Below are 10,276 nucleotides of genomic sequence, written 5' to 3' on the forward strand. Positions count from 1 at the left end.
TAGAATTTCTCCAAAGAGGACATACAGATAGCCAACAGACATATGAAAAGATGCTCAACATTACTGATCATCAGAGAAATGCAAATAAAAACCACAATGAGATACCATCTCAATCCTGTCAGAATGGCTATCATCAATAAACAAGTGTTTGCAAAGATATGGAGAAAAGGGAACTCTTATGTACTGTTGGTGGGATTGAAAATTGGTGCAGCCACTATGGAAAACAGTATGAAGGTTCTGAATGGCAACTATTAATACTGAATGTCAACTATTATATATATATATATGGTCATGGGATGTAAAGTACAGCACAGGGAATATAGTTGGTATTGTAATAGCTGTGTACGGTGTCAGATGGGTAGTAGACTTGGTGGGGTTAACATTTTGTGAGGTGTGTACATGCCTAATCATTATGTTGTTTTGTACATCTGAAACTAATAAAAAAAATAAAAATAATTAAAAGAAAATAAAAAGTATTTCAGTACCTGGAATACTCAGATCCACAATACAGGGCATAAATAAAGTACCTGAAACTAATTTTATAATCAGAAGAGTAGTTAAGAATTATAATGGATATTCTCTGTGTCTACTCAGAACTCCTTCTCCTTCCCACCCAATTAGTGGTCTGTTTTCTGCTAACAGAACCCTGGCCATATAAATGAGCACATCACGTGACCTAGGCATGTGAACTAAGCATAGTACCTCATCCCCCTCAGCTGCAGGAATTTATCAAGGGATGGATATGTGAGCAACTCTATCTAGAGCCTCTGACATGAGGCTCTAAGTAGATAAGCCTGTGCTGCCAAGAACCAGGTCCCACTATGTAAAGAAGCATATCCACAGTAAAAGAAATGACACCAGTATGCATAAACTGTAAGTATAGGAAGGATGTAACTATGGGCAAGTTTCCACCTTGGCCATAGTTACACATACAATTTGTTACGTATATGGTTATTGAACCAGCAACTTTTCCCTCCATAGGATATCTCAAACTGTATCTGTTACTTGCAATCCAACAAGTCCTAACTAATAAACAGAGAAACTGAAGAAGTGGAAATTATACGTCAAAAGATGTATTTCAATGAAGCTGTAAAAGTTCAGCTTCCCTATTTAGAAAACTTTCATCTATTAGATATAATGCCCCTTTCCTTTCTCTACTAGGTAAATCCCAAAATTACTATTTAATTCCCTTTTTAATATAACTGTGCAAATCACATCATTTTTTAAGATAGCCAATTTACCTCTTTCTTTCATTTCACCTTAACAAGTACATGGTGAGAAGACAAATAAACAAGAAATTACAATGTGATAAGAGAATACAGAGTTGTAGGGAAACAACTAGGAGCATGTAACCCCCCCTTGAGGTACTCCTCAAGGGGGAATACCTCAAAGAAGGCTTCCCCACAGAGATGTAAGCTCAGCTGAGAGCTGAATGAGAAGTATGAGTTAACAAAAGCAAAGGGAGGAAAGAAGGGAACTCCGGAAGGCATTCCAGACAGATGGAAGCTCCTGTATTGAGGCCTAGATTTAAATAACTTGGCACCTCAAGGGAGAAATGCAAGTAACTGAATACGATTAGTGCATTAAGAGCAAAGGGAGAAAGTGACTCAAGGATGAAGAGGTAAATAGAAGCCAAATCCTGAAAGCCAAGTTAAGTGCAGACTTTTCCTAAAGGCAATGAAAATCCACAAAAAACGTTTTTAGCAGGGGAGTTATAGGCTAATGTGTTAAGACATTACTCTGGCTACAGTGGGAAAAATCGATCGGACAAAAAGACTGGAAGCAGGGTAACCACTCCTGTGACTACTGTAGCAATCTAGGTGAGAGATGTTAACCATGGAGTAGGACGGTCGCACTGGGGATAAAGAAAAGGCAGAGATTCAAGACATATTAAGGAGAAAGAATCAAACAGGGCTCAGTGATCCATCAGAATGTGAAAAGACAAGGAATAGCCCATGTTTCTGCCAAGTTATTATTAGCAATGTCTACTATTCACCGAATGCTTATCATACATACAGTATCTCGTTTAATCTTCCCTTAGAAAGACAGAAAAGTTTTTTATATTTTTAATTTAAGAATGGGCAAGGAAAGGTTGATAATGACTACAGTTTCAGATATGCTGAGTTTGAGGTATGTGTGCATACAAATGGACATGTCGTGAATACAGATGCTGAGTCCAGTTACCAGGAAAGAGTTTGGGGTTAGAGACTAGAGAATTAACATACTCTAGAGACTAGAGCATACAGACAGAAATATTTTTAAAAGTAAAATATCTCCTTTGTTCATGCCAATATTTATTTAATACCACATACACACAGTGTTGGGACAAATGTAAGATTCAGTGAAGCTTGGTTACTAGAGGGAGGAGGTAGCTCAATATGAGGGGTGCCAAAAAAATGTATACACTTTTTAAGAAAGGAAAAAAATGTTATTAAAATTGTAATACTCAATATATACCAATAACAAAAGATAATATAAGTCATGTGTATACATTTTTGGCACCCCCGGTATAGTGCAGGGGTCCAGAACAAGTCACCCCAAGATATGCTTCTGTGGTATGTGCATTATTTTGAGCTAAAGGTATATAGATGATGTATGTATTATAGATGCTGTATTATTGAAATGTGCACTTGAAACCTATGTAATTTTACTAACCAATGTCACCCGAATAAATTTTATACAAAAATAAAAGCAGCTGAGACCCTGCAAGCTCAAGAGAAACTTCTGCTCCCGCCCCCTTCACTACCTAGAAGAATTTGAATTAGGGAACTTGCCCATGATAAAAGATTATCAGAAATAACCTCTTCTGACCTACCTATATGGCAGGGCAAACTACTACTTAAAGCACGTTTGTTCTTCTTGTCATCCTGCAATGACCTTCTGAAGCTCCAGGAGCCTTACTTCATCCTTAGCTCAGAATGTCATATATACCTCATTTTTCCTTTCTGTCACTGAACCTCTCATGTATGTGGGGTCTCTGACTCGCTCATGTATATGGGGTTCTCATGCACATGAAATTAAATTTTATTTTCTCTTGTCAATTTGTCTCATGTCGATTTGATTATTCAACCAGCCCAAAGAACCAGAGGAGCAAAGGGGGGATTTTTCCCTTTTCCCACAATAGCAGTAAGTGCATAATGAAAATACATCAAAGATTCAGAGGTAATACAAAGAGTAAGTGATTATCTCTTCTGGGAAAAGGAAGGACGACTAACAAATACCACCTAAATCTTGAAGTAGGTTAGCAGAGAGTTTAGGGAAAGGAAGACAGGGAAAACAGTGAAGACACACTAGACAGAAGAAACAATAAATTCAAGGGCAGAAAGGAATTTTAAAAACCAGATGCCCTGCTTCAGAACAGAAAAAATAAATATTATTCATGTCAGTATCCCAAGCTAAATCTTAAATTTAATGAGAAGATGTATAAAAATGTTAAAAAAAGAAAAAGACACATAGGGGAAATTCACCCTACTAAATACCAGAGCATATTATGAAAGTAACATAGTAACATTAAATAAAATTAAGTGGTACAACTACAAAAATACCAATAAAAGATTGAAGAACTATTATAATAAGCCAAGAGTCAAGAAATAGTCTTAACTATATCTCAAAATTCACATGTAATAAGATAGGTTTTCTAAAACAAGAAGAGAATTTTTTAATATTGTTAAAATGACTTAACAGTAACTTGTAAAAGTTAAGGTGGTATCATACTTTATGCTAAAATAAATTCTGATTACAGTTAATTTTTTTAATATTGTTTTAAAAACTGATTATCACATCTGTAGAACAGTGAAATTTCTTAATTTGGAAGTATGAAGCAACGACAAAGAAAACGAATGATAGATTCACTTATGAACATTTTAAACTTCCGACAATTAAAAGTAACCAAAAAGTAAAACCATAAACTAGAGAAAAATACTTTCTAGGAAAAAACCATAACGATATGCTTGGGTCTTGCTCAAAGGTTTAAGAAAAAGTTAGACCCAACAGATGATTAAAGGATATGAACAGACAATGCACATTTAGAGCAAGAGTGCCCACCATCAGTTTATTATGGTTTAGTGAAATGGTACACCCAGAGCCAGTGCTGAGGCAAGCGCGACATGTGGGTTCTTTGATCCAGTAATTCCACTGATTAATAGTCATAAACATCTAGCTGGCTTAGCCAGTTTATTCCCTCATGGAAGTTAATGAAACGCTTTTAATTTCGGAAGTTATGCGATTCTGGGTAGCACAAACTGATTAACGTCAATCTAGATGTACTAGTAAAATAATCTCTGGAGGACAATGCTAAGATTCTTCCAACAGCGTGCCAACCTTCCATCTAACCATATTTTAAAAACTTCAGTACAGTGGTAAGAAGGAACTTAAAAATAAATTCAATAAACCAAAATTCAGAGTAACGTTAAAATCTGTATATGGTTTTATATAAGCAAGTTGAATTACTCCTTGTAATGTTTATACAAGCAAGTTGAATTACTCAGGTAACAAACCAATATAGTAGTCCTCCCTGAGCCACAGAAGATACATTCTGAGACCCCCAGTGGATGCCTGAAACTGCAAACAGTATCAAACCTTATATATGCTGTTTTTTCCTATACATACATTCCTATGATGATCAAGTTTATCAATTAGGCACAGTAAGAGATAAACAACAATAATAATATAGAACAATTATAATATACTACAATAAAAGTTGTGTAAATGTGGTCTCTCAAAATATCTTATATTGTACTCGCCCTTCTTGTGATGAGATGACAGAATGCCTACATGATGAAATAAAGTGAGGTACTCATAATGGCACACAATTTAAAACTTACTATTTCTGGAACTTTCCTTTTAATATTTTTGGACCATGGCTGACCACAGGTAACTGAAACCTGGGAAAGTGAAATTTCAGATAAGGGGAGACTACTGTACAGATATATAAATGGCAGCCATTTTTATTACTATGAGGATGGGGGTGATAGGATGATAATGGCAGTCTGGCTTACTCATTGCCTGGCATGGCAAATTTAAAATATATATATATATATATATATATATATATATATATATAATATATATTATGTATATATATATATTATATATATATATATATATTTTTTTTTTTTTTTAAAGTTCACTTTTTTTAGGCTTGGAGGAGGCAAACGTGCAATTTTTTTTAGCCATCCAGAAATCTGGGTTCGTTGATACCAGCTGCTTCCACCATTCCCCGAAATTCAACCCCAATGAGATAAAAGTCGTGTATCTGAGATGCACGGTGGGGAAGTTGGTGCCACATCTGCCCTGGCCCCCAAGATAGGGCCCCTGGGTCTCTCTCCAGGAATGTGTACAAACCTGATGTCATCAACAAAGCAACCAGTGATTGGAAGGGTCTGAGGGTTACAGTGAAACTGATCGTTCAGAACAGACAGGTCCAGATTGAGGTAGTACCTTTTACCTCTGCTCTCATCAGAGTCCTCAAAGGACACATTAAGCACAGTGGAAAGAAATAACACTTTTGATGAGATTGTCAACATTGCCCAATAGATGCAGCACTGATCTTTAGATATAGAGAACTCTCTGGAACCATTAAAGACATCTTGGGGACTGCCTAGTCTGTGGGCTGCAATGTTGATGGCCATCACCCTCATGACATCACAGATGACATCAACAGTGGTACAGTGGAATGCCAACCTAGTTAAGAACTACAAAGGCAAATATTTCAATTAAAGATCATTTGACAACCAAAAAAAAAGTTCAATCTCTTTTTTAATTCCTCATATAAACTACTTCTAAAGGCATTTAACAATAACCTGTTAAGATTTGATGCTTGACCTTACAAATTGAAATTCTTCCCCAGACTTACAAAGTGTGTTTGCTGATAAAAAGCTGAAGGGAAGGAGAGGAAAGGTGGTAGCTATTTTTTAAAATTCATATTGACGATTAAGTGGTTACTGCTTTGCTTATCAAAAGATATGCAGAATCATAAATAATCATGAAGAAGGAAACAGATTTTAAAACAAGGAAAATCCTCAGATAGTTCTTAAAAGAATGCACCTACACTGAAAATATTTAGCCCCCGTTATGTACAAGATATTATGTCTAATAAACAAAAAACATTCCAATACCATAACTTAAACCACTTTTTCTATGAAGTCCAGTACACCCATCCTGTTTACTCTTCCCCTCAAAACTAAAGTCAACAGGTACACAAATTGACATTCATAAATACTACATGCTGATTTGTACTGGTTTGTTTTATACGTTAGCCTTTTTTCATGAACTAAACTGTAGCCTCCTTGTAGAAAAGCAGCCATTACTTTCCCATGCATTACACCTTCTCCACCACTGCAGCCCCCATCATAGCACAACCACTTAAATAATAAAGGTTCTGCCATAACAACTAAAAATTGATTTAATTTATGATTTTTAAAAATAGACAAGGTAAGAAAATTCAACCATGCTGATTATAAAAACACAAAACACATGACGTTTACATTTCAAGTGTGTAAGGATTCTTTATTGAAACTGAAGGACGAGAGTTAAAACGAATTACAAAAGAGAGTTTGGGGTTTGAGAGAAAAACAATGAATAAAAACGGGACGAAAAGGCTGACTGCTGGAATGAAAAGATAATATTTTTAAGAAGTGGGAGAAGAGAGGCAGCTGCAAATCAGTTTTGTGAGAGGTCAGGTTGATCTCCAGTATTTTCTTCTCTGAGCTCAACCAATCCCCACCTATTCTGAGTTTTAAGCAGTCTCCAGGCAAGAAGCGCTTCTTGATTGGCTTAAAGATGTCGAGTAGAAAAACCAGCCAATCCTGCCTTTCAGTCACAACTGTGCTATGGAGACATTACAACCACTGCAAGTCGAGAATGTGTACAAACCTGTCAGTGCCATAAATATCAGATCCTATAATAGTTCTAAAGACTGTTGCAGAGAGGAAGATTCTTTAAAGACAATACTTGAGCGTGATCTGGCATCTACACTTCTGTTTTTATTACTCTAGCTCTTTACGTGGGGGGAAAAACTGTTTTAACCAAAAGAGCATAAAGAATAAACTGTCCCTGGTCACATGACTCACTATGGAAAACGGATTTCCCAACGGACATCTGAGAGGATTTGGATGACAGTAGGGTTCAAGGAGGGTCCCGGTGAGGATCTAAGTTGCGCTAGGGGAGGAAGGTGGGCACCAGAGTCAAAGAGGCACACACCAGGACGGGGAATGTCGCCCTGCGATATCCAAAATCGGAACGTGTGGTGTGAAAGGCTGTGTTTGGATTTGAAGAAGTGAGTAAATAAACGGCTTTGCTAGGACTACGTGCTCTGGAGGTTGGCCCGAAGTTCCAAGAAGGCTCTGCCTGAGAAATGCCAAAGGTGCTCAGAAGGACGCGAGGTCAAACCCTTGTGGGAACCGACTGGGACAAAGCCCGGGGGAGGGGTGGGGGGGAGAGAGGGGTGTGTCTGGAGCCTGGAAGCCCGCCAGGGACTGGGAGGCCGAGGAAACGGCCGGGGCCCCCGCCTTTGCCTGGATTCCGGCTGTGCGCCAGGGCCCGCCTCTCGCCGACGCCTCACTTCCCTTAGGTTCGAGTCGCCGGGCCGGCGGGCCGAGCTGGCGGTGGACGGTGCCGGTCCCCCACGTTGGGGGCTTTGGATATCTCTGGCAGCGCCGCCCGCCGCTGCCTCGGCTCTGGGTTTCTGCTCCGCGCCCTGGGATCTCTTCCCTCCCGGACCCTCACTGCGGACCCGCCGCCCTGCCTCCCACCCGCCTTTACCTGCTCCTGGAGCGGGCAGAGGGCGTCGAGGCCGGGGCCGCGTCGTCGAGTGCGCAACGTTGCGCAGTGGGTCCGCAACCTTTTCCCGCCGCCGCCACTGCGCTCTCCCGAGCGGCGCTGGGCTGGCGAGAGCCGTGATCGCGCGAGCGGCGGGGGGGGGGGGGGGGGTCGCGCGATGAGAGCCGAGTGGGAAGACACTGCCACTCTCTGTCTGGCCCGGGAAGAGCAGCCTTGCAGCAGCCAGCCGCGAGAGGGCGGGTGGGCGGCCGAATGGGGAGGGGTCTCGGGGAGTAGGGAATGGCTGCCACGTCGCCCAGGTGGATCGCCGCCCTCGGCCTCCCCGCCGCGACCTCTAGTTCGTCCCGGGACTCCGCCTTGGCTCATCGACCCGCCCCGCGGGGCCGGACCCGGCGACCTGGGCCCGCGGGCGCCCTCTCCTCTCCAGCTCCTTCAGGAGACTGAGTCGGGTCTGTCGGGTTCTGCCGCACTGATCCCATTCCCTCCTGCCCACTAAAGCTCGCCCGAAAGCCTGACTAGTTTCTCCCTTCCCTTGTGGGGGAGTATAACGTGGAGGAGCAAGCCCTTTTCAATGTGTCGGGTTCCTGGGGAAGGCGGGAGCCGTTTTGCGCTGGTGAACAAGGCGAAACGGGGCCCGAAATGTCTGCCTCAATAAGCGGCGCAGTAAAACCACAGCTGCTTCTAGCCCTCCTTACTCTCTCCCAAGCCCAAAAAGCAAAATAAACACAAGGTCGTACTCGCTGGTCAAGGCAGGGGAGGAAATGGGAGCCGAGGCGGGAGGGCCAGCGCGCGGGTCCCGGCTCCAAGTTGGGAGAGACCACACGGCCTCAGCGTTACCTAACTGGGCTGCTGACTCCGGGCGTGCAGAGCCTCGGCGGCGCGCAGAGCTGCCCGGGAACGCGGCCCTCGGCCCCTCTGCGCGCTCGGGCGGCAGACACTGCGCGGCTGCCTCCAAGCCGTGAGACAATGGGACCCACTGTGGCTGCGGCACGGTCGGAGAACGTCAGGTTCCAAGCCGCGCTGCCAGTGTAAAGTGGCGGAAGCATGAAAACGTGCGCATGTTGAAGCGTGGTCACTGACCTTTGCCCCACTGAGAGTTGCAGTTTTCAGATGCCAAGTGAAAGCAAGGATGTTTTCTTCGTTTTTGTGATCACTGTTTTATTGGCCAGTCCCCCAAGCCTGCTCCATTTTATCTACATTTTATTTACCTCAACTCTGCTTTCCTTGGTTTGTTTCTTCTGTGTTCTGAAGTGAAATATTCAGTATTTATAGGTACACGAATTTTTCACCCTTGCTTTCTGGTGTTACGGAGGTGGTGGGTTGGCTTCTCCGTTTTTTCCTCTGGTCCCCTCCCTCTGCAATTTTTATTCCACCTTCAGTGTTTTTCATATAAAAATGAAATAGCTTCCTGACAAAGTATTCCTTTGCATCTCAGAGAAACTAGCTGTCAATTTTATTAGTAATTGCTTTAAATTGAGTGGAAATTTAGGAAAATTGCAAATGCATTTTTATCGTTTAGGTCTAATTGAAACATCTACTCACACTTCATGAAAACATTCTAGTGGTGTTTTGTTTTGTTTTGTTTTTAGAAACCAGAAAAAATTTAAGCAGATACCTCGGGATCGTAAATTTTCTGATGAAACCGACCACACAGAGAAAAATTCAAAGGAAAAGGGGTTTTTTCCTTTTGTATGATTTGTGTGTGTGTGTATTTTTAAAGATCCTGAGTTCTAGTGTTAAGAAATTACAATGCAAACACCTTTATTAGTGATTTTACTAATTTTAAAACAGCAAAAAACTTAACGAAGTACCCAGAATCTCAAGATATAAATACTATTGCTGAGGACCTAGTATTAACTCTACCTTTGAACAGCCATTAAAAGAGACTATCTGCCACTTTACAAATGAAAGAACCTGTCCAAGTTTCAGAAATAGCCAAAGTAAAACCAATGAATCTTGAAGTAGTAATTAGTAAAAAGTTATGGCACACACACCAAAAATACATTTTGCAAACCAGGAGCACTCAAGCTGAAACTTAGAATGAGGCGAAGGGATATATTGTTAGAAAGCAGCTTGTACAGTGAGAAAACAAGCCACCGTTTATTCTGCACAGTGATTGTTTACAATATTAGAATTTTCAGTGGTTACCTCACATCAACCTTGGAAAACAGTTATTTGTTTAGGATTTCCAGAGGCATAAGCAAGAAATGACCAAGGTCAAGTTAGTCTTGCAAAACAAACTAAATTAAGCTTTATCTGTATGACTAAATTGGTTCTGTCTGCTCAGGGAACTTTCAAGGTTGACCTCTGTTTTTTATTTTAACAAACCCTACTAATTATAAACTTCAAACAAATCTAGCAAATTAATATTAATTTTGTTTACCTGAATTATGTTCACCATGGCCATAAAAACTGGCATATAAATTCTTGATTTTCCTTTGAACATTGTTACTGATTCATCCCATCTTAAGTCTGAACAATAAGAAATAAAGTTGTT

General features: G+C 40.9%; 1 protein-coding gene across 5 annotated transcripts in view; it reads right to left on the bottom strand.

Annotated features, from left to right (window-relative positions):
* Window positions 1-8,851, bottom strand: part of N4BP2 (NEDD4 binding protein 2) — a 72,331-nt gene extending 63,480 nt beyond the window's left edge. For 2 of the 5 annotated variants that reach the window (XM_033106338.1, XM_033106339.1), the window contains exon 1: window positions 7,762-8,104. The gene's annotated coding sequence lies outside the window, so the exon portion shown is untranslated. Of the gene's footprint in view, window positions 1-7,761; window positions 8,105-8,621 lie in introns of those variants that run through there. The other 3 variants (XM_033106335.1, XM_033106334.1, XM_033106337.1) reach the window with 3 other exon arrangements.
* Between the last annotated feature and the right edge of the window lie 1,425 nt (window positions 8,852-10,276).

This window comes from Rhinolophus ferrumequinum, chromosome 5, assembly GCF_004115265.2.
Source record: "Rhinolophus ferrumequinum isolate MPI-CBG mRhiFer1 chromosome 5, mRhiFer1_v1.p, whole genome shotgun sequence".
NCBI classification, from domain to species: domain Eukaryota; kingdom Metazoa; phylum Chordata; class Mammalia; order Chiroptera; family Rhinolophidae; genus Rhinolophus; species Rhinolophus ferrumequinum.